Here is an 11,285-nt window from a genome sequence, read left to right as displayed (position 1 = left end):
GGAGTCTAGTCTGTAAAAGAGGCTTATGGAACATCTCTAAGGGTGAGATTTACCTGCATTTAGTTTTTACTATTAGGCTTAGACTTGTGTGTTTTATTTTATTTTGTTTGGTAATTCACTTTGTTCTGTCTGTTATTACTTGGAACCACTTAAATCCTACTTTTTCTATTTAATAAAATCACTTTTGACTTAGTAATTAACCCAGAGTAAGTATTAAAACGGCTGTGCATATCTCTCTATCAGTGTTCTAGAGGGTGAACCATTTATGAGTTTACCCTGTATATGCTTTATACAAGGTAAAATGGATTTATTTGGGGTTTGGACCCCATTGGGATTGGGTATCTGAGTGCTGGAGACAGGAGCACTTCTTAAGCTGTTTTCAGTTAAGCCTGCAGCTTAGCTTGTGGGGGACGTGGTTCAGACTTGGATCTGTGTTTGCAGCAGGCTAGTGTGTCTGGCTCAAACAAGGCAGGGTACTGAAGTCCCAAGCTGGCAGGGAAAATGGGCTCCGAGGAAGTCCTAGCACATCAGGTGGCAGTCCCAAGGGGGTTTCTGTGACCCAACCCATCACACCCAGTGTGACGGGATCCCCGGGGTGCAGCCTGGGACCGTGGGACTGCTGTACTCCCTTAATTCTCCAGCCTGGGCTGTCTCTCACAATGCTTTGCTAGTGACAAGCAGCAAGCCTCTCCAGGCACTGTGATCACTCAGCACAACAGCATGTAGAACCCCACACCCAGCTATATTGCTTGAATGCTCCCAGAGCCACTCAAGAATCACACAGAGAAAGGCACCAACCAAATTCCCCCAGCTCCCAGCCTTGCACCTCAGGAACATACTGTCTTGCACTGCTCAAGCAGTGCAAATTTATTAATTGGTTCATCACTTCATTGATGGAAAGTGGATATACACCAGCTTTTGTAAACCTGAGCAGATTTAGCAAACACTTCAGACAAACTCACTGATAAAGATAAACAGTTAAACAAATGTATTGACTACAAAAGATAGATTTTAAGTGATTGGCAAAAAGTCAGAGTTAGTTACCAAAAGAAAAGAAAATATAAGCACACAGTCTAAACTTTCAACCCTATTAGACTGGGCAACATCTGGATTAAACAGTTTTTCTCACCCCTCTGGATATTGTAGTTCATAGTACACAGGTTTCACCCTTGAAACCTGGGCCAGTCTCCTCTCTTGGAGTCTTCAGTCTTCTGAGTGTCTTTGTTGCTTGCAGCATAGGTGGGGGAAGGAGAAAAGGCAAAGAATGGGGCTACTGTGCTCTATTTTATACCCTTAGGCCATGTGCTTGAGAACACAAGTCCAGGCATGTCTGGTGGCATTGCTGAGTCCTCAGGCAAGCTTGAGCAATTCCCCTGGTGTGGCCTTATGCAGGTGAGTCATTGAATTGTAGCTACCTCACTGGAAAATGGCTGCTGATGGGTTGTTTGACACCTGCCCAGACTTTGGTTACTTTCCTTGGCATCGTGTCTGGAGAGCTAGTATCTGGGTGCTTCCCAAACTCACAGCATATTTTAGTGACCACCAAACAACACAATACTCATAACTTCATATGCATTAATGATACACATATTTAGATAGAACAGTGACTTTTGTTAGAGATGGAAAGAAGGAGCAGGAGGACCCAGAGGCGGATTGAGTAAACAGACTTCTTTATTGCAGTAGTTGTTCCCCTCGACCCAATTGTCGAGTAAGCCCTGAATTAATCACATCACACTCTTTTATCTAACTTAATATGTAAATACCCACATTTACAACGCCCCCAAAATCCTTATTTAGTAATATGAATGCCCATATAATGAATATTAATAGCTATATATTGAATATAATTATACCTGCCCCTGTTTACTGTTTACAGCATTAAGCATATTATACAGACATTTTTACCTTAAAGAGACATTTATTTGCAGTAATTGTAGCCACAAGTTCCCTTAATCAGCAGTTCATAGGGGAAAGAGGAAGGGGCCAGGACCCTGAGCTCATTTATGTAGCTGGGAGAGGAAGGGATGGGGGAGATAATACTTCTTCACACAAAGGGTATCCTTCAGACCACCATATTCCTTATGCAGCTGCAACACTTATCTATCCTTAACAAGCTGAAGGGACGGGAAAAGGATGGTAACTTTATCTATCAAGCAAAGAAATAGTGCTCGCCTGTGCCTTACTCCCTATTACCATGATAACGGTTACCCAGGTATTTACTTAACCCTTACATACCCCAACAACTTTCAGCAGATCATAGCCTTTCCCCTGATACCTCACATAGACTTTAAGGTCAGAAGGGACCAGTATGATCATCCAGTCTGACCTCCTGCACAACACAGGCCACAGAATCTCACCCACCCACTCCTGTAACAAACCCCTAACCTATGTCTTTATATGCAAGATCACAATTCTATATAAATGAGGAATATGGGGTTTACTGGGCACTTTCCCAAGATATAGAGTGTCACACCAGGAAGCAGCAGGCTTTGCAAAAGTCATGAGGTTGGTAAAGAACTTTCAGATGGAAGAATTAACAGAAGAGAAAGTCTTAGAGGCAACAGACAGCCTGCAAAATGGCAAAACTCCAGGGCTTATGGCTTTGCAGATGGATTTTAAGGAGGAATGAGTAGTAGGCCCTGTAAGGGATTCCTTTCATGATGTTCTGTTAGGGGAAGAACTTCCTCCATGTAGGAAGGAAGCTACTGTTGGGATTCTCCCTGAAGATGGAGATGACCTCACATCACATGGACCCTATAGGGCCCTGCCAAATTATGTAGGAGGTTGGACTAGAAGATCGAATGGTCCCTTATGGCCTAAACTTTCTGGATCAATGACTCTGTGCTGACTCATACTCTAAAGGGCTTAGCAAAAATGCTAGCTACTTGTTTGCAATGCTGGGTGGCCACTTATACTCACCCAGAGCAAGCTGGATTTGTTAAGGTCAGACCAGTGTTGGGGAATCTAGAGAACACAGTGAGTTTGTACATGTTAAACCTATCTACCACCATTTGCACAACAAAAACCTGTAGGTTTTAATTTGCATAAATGTAAATAATTTTGCATAAATGTACATGTACCTGTTGCCCATTGTCTCGCTCTCTCTCTCTCTCTCTCTCCCAGGCCTGCCAGCCCTCCAGGTTCTCCCTGCAGACACTGGGTTTTTCAGCCCTCATATAGGGCAGGTTGGGAGCAGCCTGCAGGGCAGTTCCCTTTGCTTCCCCTGTCCAGTAGGAAAGAGCAGCCAATCCAAGCAGGGGCACAGGCTGATGGACAGTCTGGTCACCCAGTGTGTGTAGCAGGCAGAGCGCCTGTCCCCTGACTGGGGCATTGGGGAGGCACTTGGCCCTTTAAGCTGAGACCTGACTGGGTCAGCTCTTCTCCCCCTGCCCCTGGCCCCACTTACTAGCACTGAGCAGGGTGAAGATACTGCTGCTGCGCTCGGGCCAGGGCTGAGGCACCCAGAACCCTCACCCCCTTACGATGGACTCTTCATACGCATTCTGCTGCTCCCAATCTCCTCATGTAGCTCGGTCCCTGCTATCTCTAAGTGCTCCTGCCCCCATCTGATGACCCCTCAAGCCCTTTATGCTGGTCCCTCTCCTCCCCGATCCTATTCCCGCCCGAGCCCCCAGATCCCCCTTACTACGGGCATCTGATGGGGGGGGCAGTGGGCTCCATACCCTTCTGCTGTGTTCAGGGGGTGACCAGCTGCCCTCTCCCCATCTCCAGGAGGTCCTTCATGAGGGGTCACTCCCCCAACCCAACAAGGACTCCAGGAGCTTCAAGGGAAGGATCACAGTCCTCCACCCCCAGCTATCCAGCAGGGCGCCATCTTGCTGGCAAACTGAGCTCAGCTGGCACCGGCCCTGCCAGGGGATGCTCTACCCTTCTGGGTAGGGTTTCCCAGTGATGAGGCAGTTTTGCTACCCATATGCCCTCTAATCATCCTCCTGTGGGTATGTGGAGAGCGCAGCCAAACTATATACGGAATAGAAGAAGGTTGAGAGCAGTGATGCAGGGTGGGATTGCTGTTATATGGTATCATCAAACCAGGCACCATTATGCAATGGTGGATCAGGGCACGCTAATGCAGACAAATACTGGTCTTCATTGAACAAGTACTGTCATAAACAGACAGTTAAGGGTTAATTCCTCTTTTACCTGTAAAGGGTTAAGAAGTTCACATAGCCTAGCTGACACCTGACCAGAGGAACCAATGTGGGGACAAGATATTTTCAAAGAGGGAGGAGGGAAATCAGTCTTTTCTCTGTTCAGAAAAGTTTGTGCCGGAGTGAAGGATCCAGGAATCAGCCATCTAACATTTCTTAAAAGTAGTAAGTGTTTAGAGAAGTAATGTATTAGATTATGTTTATTTTCTTTTGTGACTTCGTTTTTGCATAGTGGGAGAATCAAATAGGGTGTCTTTGTGTAACTAAGGTTTTTGCCCAGAGGGACATCCTCTGTGTTTTGAATCTGTTGTCTGTGAGAGTAGCTTGCATGCTAATCTCACAGAGGTATTCCTTTCACCCTTTTTCTTTAAAACTCTTCTTTTAAAGAACCTGATTGATTTTTCCTTGTTTTAAGATCCAAGGGTTTTTTGGATCTGGGTTCACCAGGAATTGGTGGGAGGCGAATCAGTCTCAATCCTGCCAGGAAAAGGGGGATAAAGACTGGGGAAATATTTGGGGGGAAGACAGAGTTTCCAAATGACTCTCCCATAAACATTTGTTTAAACTATTTGGTGGTGGCAGCTACTAGATCTAAGCTGGTAAATAAGCTTAGGGGTTATCTCGTGCAGGTCCCCACATCTGTACCCTAAAGTTCAGAGTGGGGGGTGACACCTTGACAAGTACTCTGGGATGTTTTGAGTACAGGCAGGCCTCGACTTTATGACATTTGAGTTATGACGAACGGCATTTACAACGTTTATAAATTGACATCTTGTTTCAACTTTCTGACGTCAGTTTTGACTTTATGACGCTCCATCTGACATTGTTCCTATGGGAAAATCGAGTTACGACGTTTCAACTTAAGACCCCATTTTCAGGAAACAATTGTGTTCTTCTTCGAGTGATTGCTCCTATGCATTCCAGTTAGGTGTGCGCGCCGCGCGTGCACGGCTCTTCGGAAGACTTTTACCCTAGCAACACTCGGTGGGTCGGCTGGGCGCCCCCTGGAGTGGCGCCGCTATAGCACAGGATATATACCCCTGCCGACCCATCTGCTCCTCAGTTCCTTCTTTCCGCCCGTGACGGCCGTTAGAACAGTGGAGCGCAGCTTAGCTGACCTCCACCTCCCTAGCTACTCGTAGTTCTCTCGTTTAGTGTATAGTTTATAGTTGTAGTTAACTTTATTTGTTTGTAGTATAGGATTTGTTTTCAGGGGTTTGGGGTTTATCCCCTTCCCCTCACCCAGTGCCGGGTCCGATGCCCGGTCCACAGGGTTTTACAATGCTCGGCCGGCCACAAGCCATTGCCGACAAGAGATCCTCTCCTAAGTGCCTCGAGGATTCTCAACTGACAGATAAGTGCCGCATTCGCGGGGCCTTTGATCCTAGAACAAAGGGGAGTGGGACTTTCATCTCAAACAGCTCCTGAGGGAGGCAGCTCTTGCTCTTCCGCTCTCGGCGCCGAGCGCTGGTTAGTCTTCAAGGAGCGCTCCCTCGGCACCGGTTCCCCGGTGCCGCCAAGGCCTCCCGGAACTGGCCCTCGCTGACTCCGACGTCCACTCGGCATGGTTCCCTCTCCTGGAGGATGAAGAGGCACAATATACTTGCTGCATCTGAGCCGCCTGCTCCGCAGCCGAGCGCTATGCTCAGTCGGATCGCCCGGCACTGATGTCTGCCGCGGCACCGACAATATCCGCACCATTAACTCCGGCCAGGCAAGAGCCGTCGAGTCCGGTGCTGGAAAGCTCCCCGGCACGGACCGTGGTCGAGCTCGCTTTGACGCTGCGTCCGAGCCGCCTGCTCCGCAGCCGAGCGCTATGCACAGTCGGATCGCCCGGCACCGAGGTCGGCCGCGGCACCGACAATATCCGCACCATTAACTCCGGCCAGGCAAGAGCCGTTGAGTCCGGTGCTGGAAAGCTCCCCGGTACGGACCGTGGTCGAGCTTGCTAAGACGCTGCGTCCGAGCCGCCTGCTCTGCAGCCGAGCGCTATGCTCAGTCGGTTCGCCGGCACCGATGTCTGCCGCGGCACCGACAATATCCGTGCCGTTAACTCCGGCCAGGCAAGAGCCGTCGAGGCCAGTGCTGGAGAACTCCCCGGTACGGACCGTGGTTGAGCTCGTTATGAAGCTGCGTCCGAGCCGCCTGCTCCGCAGCCGAGCGCTATGCTCAGTCGGATCGCCCGGCACCGATGTCTGCCGCGGCACCGACAGTATCCACACCGTTAACTCCGGCCAGGCAAGAGCTGTTGAGTCCGGTGCTGGAAAGCTCCCCGGTACGAACTGTGGTCGAGCTCGCTTTTCAGTGGCGTCCGAGCGGCCCGCTCCGCAGCCCGAGCGCTCTACTACGTTGGGCTGCCCGGCACCGGTGACTGCTACGGCACTGACAGTATCAGCACCGTAGACTATGGCCTCGCAAGAGCCGTCGAGTCCAACACCTGAATGCTCCCCGGCGCGAGCTCTGGTCGAGCTCACTATTCCCTCCACGCTGGGAACATTTCCACAGCGAGGGAGTTGATGGCAAGGGCAGAGCCTGCGCTGCTTAACCCCCAACATCGCCGGTACGGGTTATATGGTCTTTTGGCGAGCCTGTCTTGCTCACGCCACCCTGCATCGGCACCGCAGAGCGGCACCGTCCCCGATCGCAGTCCCGCAGACGTTCTCGATCCCATCACCGATCGAGGTCCCGACGCCGCTCATGGTCTCGGCACCGTTCTCCATTGCGGTACCTTTAGTACTCGCGGCACCGGCCAGCGTCACGTTCGCTGGCCTGGTACATTCGGCACCGATCCTGCTCCCGGCACCGCCCCAGGCACCAAGACTCCCGTACCCACTCCTGAACGTCGAGCCTCGCGCTCTCGGTCAACCGCACAGCACAGCTCCGGTGGCAGGTCTTGTTCTCGGTACTGGTATGTCTCCCGGTACCAATCCCCGGTGCCGAGTCGAGCGACGTCAGTTAGAGAAGGAGACTCTACCAAAGGCTCTTCAGCTCCTTCAGGGCCACCCAGTCACGCATCAGTGTTGCCACGTGTGGACACTTCATATGCGCAGTACTCTCTTTTCCGAGGTGCCCTCCAGAGTCTTCCAGGAGACCTATCAGAGGTCCTTCTAGTCACCATGGGCGTACTGCCACGCCAGAGGCATACCGGTGCTCCCATCTCGCTCTGTTCCGTCGGAGCTCTGGGTGCCAGAGGCAGCAATTAGCCGTCCCCCTGCGACCAGTACGGAGCAAGCCCCGGTTCAGCCACCGGGCTCCCAGATCCCACCGGATCAGGAGGTCGTCCAGGAGTTCGAGCCCACACAGGACCCGCTTGTCTCTGGCCTTTCTTCTTCCTCCTCCCCAGCTGAGGCGGGGGCAGGAACATACTCCTCGGGCCCTCCTCTGATCGGAATGCAAGTGCATAGCATCATCCAGGGGGTATGAGTATCTAGGTACATCTAACCCCCCCACCCCCGCTCCCTTGTCGTCCAGCCCCTCAATGGGATGGAACGCCATGGCCAGCAGGCACCAGCTCCTAAATCCTAGGGGGCTAGGCGACTGGTCTTATGGGGCCGTACGATGTACTCGGCGGGGGCCCTGCCACTTTGTGTAGCAAACTAGCAAGCCCTGCTTAGCCGCTACTACGGGTGGCGGTGGGCAACTTTACAGAGTCGGTTCTTCAGAACTCACGTCAAGAGTTCGATACCCTCCTGGATCGAAGGAAGAAGCTGGATAGAGCTTCCCTCCAGGCCTAGTTGGATGCAGCTGACTTCACTGCCACGACCCTGGCCTCGGGTGTGGCCGCGAGGCGCATTTCCTGGCTCCGGTTATGGAGCCTTCCCTCGCAGCTGCTGTCCACTATACAGGACTTGCCCTGCACTGGCAAAGGCCTGTTCTCTGAGAAAGCTGGCCCTAGGCTGCAAAGCCTGAAGGGCAGCAGGGTCACTTTCTGCTCTCTATTAGCATGCACACGCCGGTGCTTAGCGCCGACCTTTCCGTCCCCAGCCTCACCGCTCTTACCCTGCGCCTAGACAAAGACAAGACTTTGCCAGCAGGCGTCACTTATGCGGTCGTGGGCGTCAATCAGGCCCTCAAGGTTAAGGTCCTTCTAACCATCCTCATCCCTCTTAGGGACCCCTCTCATGAGCGATTCCTCTTGCAACAGGTGCGGATGCTCCTCTTCATCGGAGCTATACAGGAGGTGCCTAGGGACGGAACCTAATCCCCTAGGCGAAGGGAGGTCTCAGACATATCCTAGACCTGCGGGTCCTCAACAAGTTCACGCTGCGGATAGGTTCCGCGTGGTTCCTAGGGGGACCGTCATCCCACCCTTGGATCCCGGAGACTGTATGCCGCCCTCGATATGACGGGCGCGTATTTTCATGTCCCCATTTCTCTTCCACATTGGCTTGTTCGAGGGACCTGCGAGCCCAAGTACCAGTCCTGTGGGCATCGACACGGACCTATTCCGGTGTCTAGGCCTGATCATCAATGGTAAATTCCACTCTGGTTCCCACACAGGGAATAGAATTCATTGGAGCCACCCTGGACTCCAATCTCACCAGAGCCTGCTTACCTCAGCCTTGGTTTCATGTGGTGGTAACAATTGTACAAGGTCTACGGACCTTCCCGACAACTTTGGCTCGCCCAGGCCTAGGTTTCCTGAGTCACATGGCTGTCTGCGCGTTTGTTTCCAAACATGCCAGGCTTCGCCTCTGTCCACTCCAATCGTGGCTCACCTTGGTGTACCACCCGGGCAGAGATACCACCCTGGTCGTCTCGTTCCCCCTGAGCATCCTAGGCTCCCTCGACCGAGAGTCAGTGCCCTCCCTGGTGTATCCAGGGATGCTGTTCCATTCACCCCTCGGGGTCCCTCATGACGGACACCCCATCTCTCAGCTGCGTGCTCACCTGGGTCAGCTTTGCACTCACGGCCTTTGGTCGGCCCAGGAGCTGGCCTTACGCATCAGTGTCCAAGAGCTGGGAGCAGTCTGCCTTGTATGCCAGGCTTTTCACCTGGCGGATCGCCTCAGCAGATCCTTCCGGTCTCACAAGTGGTCGTTCCCTCTGGACGGTATCCATTCCGTTTTTCGGAAGTAGGTCTTTCCCCGCATATCCCTCTTCGCTCCCGCGAGAGCGAAAACAGAGAGAAGTCCTCCTCCTTCCAAGACCTCTCCCCGGGCTCAGTCTAGGAGAGGTTTCTGATGCCGTGGATGAGCCATCGGCTGTCCAATTTCCACAGTTCCCGCTGGCTTGCAGGGCCCTGCTAAAACTCCGCAGGGGCAGAGCGCACCTGATCATGATCGCTCCAGCGTATCCCAGGCAGCACTGGTACACCAGGTCGCTACCCCTGTCGGTAGCCAACCCTATTTCCCTACCTCTTGGCCCAGATCCCATTTCGCGGGATTGCAGCAAGCTTCACCACCCAGACTGGTAATCCCTGCACCTCACAGCAGGGCTGCTGTGTGGCTAAACCGATCCGAATTACATTGTTCTGCCTCGGCTCTACAGGATTCTCCTGGGTGATAGGAGATCCTCCACTCGGTTAACGTATCTGGCAGAGTGGAAGCGTTTCTCCTGCTGCTACGAAACGCACAATGTTTCTCCCGCCGAGGTCCCGATCCAGTCCGTCTTGGACTACCTCTGGTCTCAAACAGCAGCACATGGCGCGGCCCTCATTAAGGGCACTCTTGGCAGCCATCTCTCCCTTCCACCCAGCAGGGAGTGGCCGCTCCGTATTCTTACGCCTTGTGGTTTCTAGATTCCTCAAGGACTTGGAGCGTTATACCCCCCCCCCCGGTTGGCCCCCGCCACAACCTGGGTCTTCAACCTGGTTCTCGCCAGTTTTATGATTGCCCATTCGGGACACTGACGACATGCTCGCTGGCATACCTGTCCTGGAAGACAGTCTTCTTTGTAGCCTTTCCATCGGCCAGACGAGTCTCCGAGCTTCAGGCGCTCGCGATGGACCCACGGTACGTTGTGTCTCTCAAGGACAAGTACAGTTGTGATCATGTCCGGCCTTCCTCCCTAAAGGTGGTGTCAGCCTCTCATATCATCCAGGATAGCTTCCTTCCGGTCTTCTTTCCGAAGCCACACTCATCGCAAGGAGAGCAACAATTGCCCTCCCTAGACGTCCGTAGGGCATCCGCAATCTATATCGAGCGGACAAAGCCCTTGCGTAACGCCCCCGAATCTTCATCGTTCTGGCATACCGGACGAGGGACATACCTGTCTCCTCCTAGAGGATTTCATCTTCGATGACTGGTGCATCTGCGCCTCCTGTGTTTAGCCCATGTTCCATGGAGCCCCCTTACTGCACATTCCACCAGGGCTCAGGCTTCCCTGCTGCCTTCTTGGCCCACATACCCTTTCAGGGGATGTGTCGTGCAGCTAGTACACACCTTTGCCTCATTGGCCCCAGTGTCCAGAGATGATGCAGCCTTTGGCACAGAAGTTTGCATTCTGCAGCATCTGGAGATACCATGATCTGGCTTTAAAAAAACTCCGACCCCACCGCCTACATAAGGCTTGGGAATCACCTAACTGGAATGCATAGGAGCAATAACTCGAAGAAGAAAAGACGGTTACTCACCGTAGTAACTGTTGTTCTTCGAGATGTGTTGCTCCTATCCATTCCAGACCCGCCCTCTTTCCCCACTGTCGGAGTAGCCGGCAAGAAGGAACTGAGGCGCGGATGGGTCAGCTGGGGTATATATCCTGCGCTATAGCGGCGCCACTCCAGGGGGCGCCCAGCCGACCCACCGAGTGTTGCTAGGGTAAAAGTCTTCCCAAGAGCCGTGCACGCACGGCGCGCACACCTAACTGGAATGGATAGGAGCAACACATCTCGAAGAACAACAGTTACTACGGTGAGTAACCGTCTTTTGTAAGTCCGAGAACTGCCTGTATTTCTAGACACGCTACCCTAGCAAAAAGGGCTTCTTTTGGAAAGAAGACCTTGATCTGTAACACAATTGGGGAACATTTCTTTAGATATTGTTTCAATTATCTCTTACTCCAGCAAGGTTTTTTTTAAAAAAAGTTCGGATTGGCTGGGCGTGGGCTAGATGGTGGAGAAACTATAGAGTAAGAGGTGGTTATTATGCCTATGTGGTGGACATGTCCAGTTAA

The sequence above is a fragment of the Mauremys reevesii genome, linkage group 9, assembly GCF_016161935.1.
Source record: "Mauremys reevesii isolate NIE-2019 linkage group 9, ASM1616193v1, whole genome shotgun sequence".
NCBI classification, from domain to species: Eukaryota; Metazoa; Chordata; order Testudines; family Geoemydidae; genus Mauremys; species Mauremys reevesii.
Note: the sequence above shows the minus strand (reverse complement) of the source record.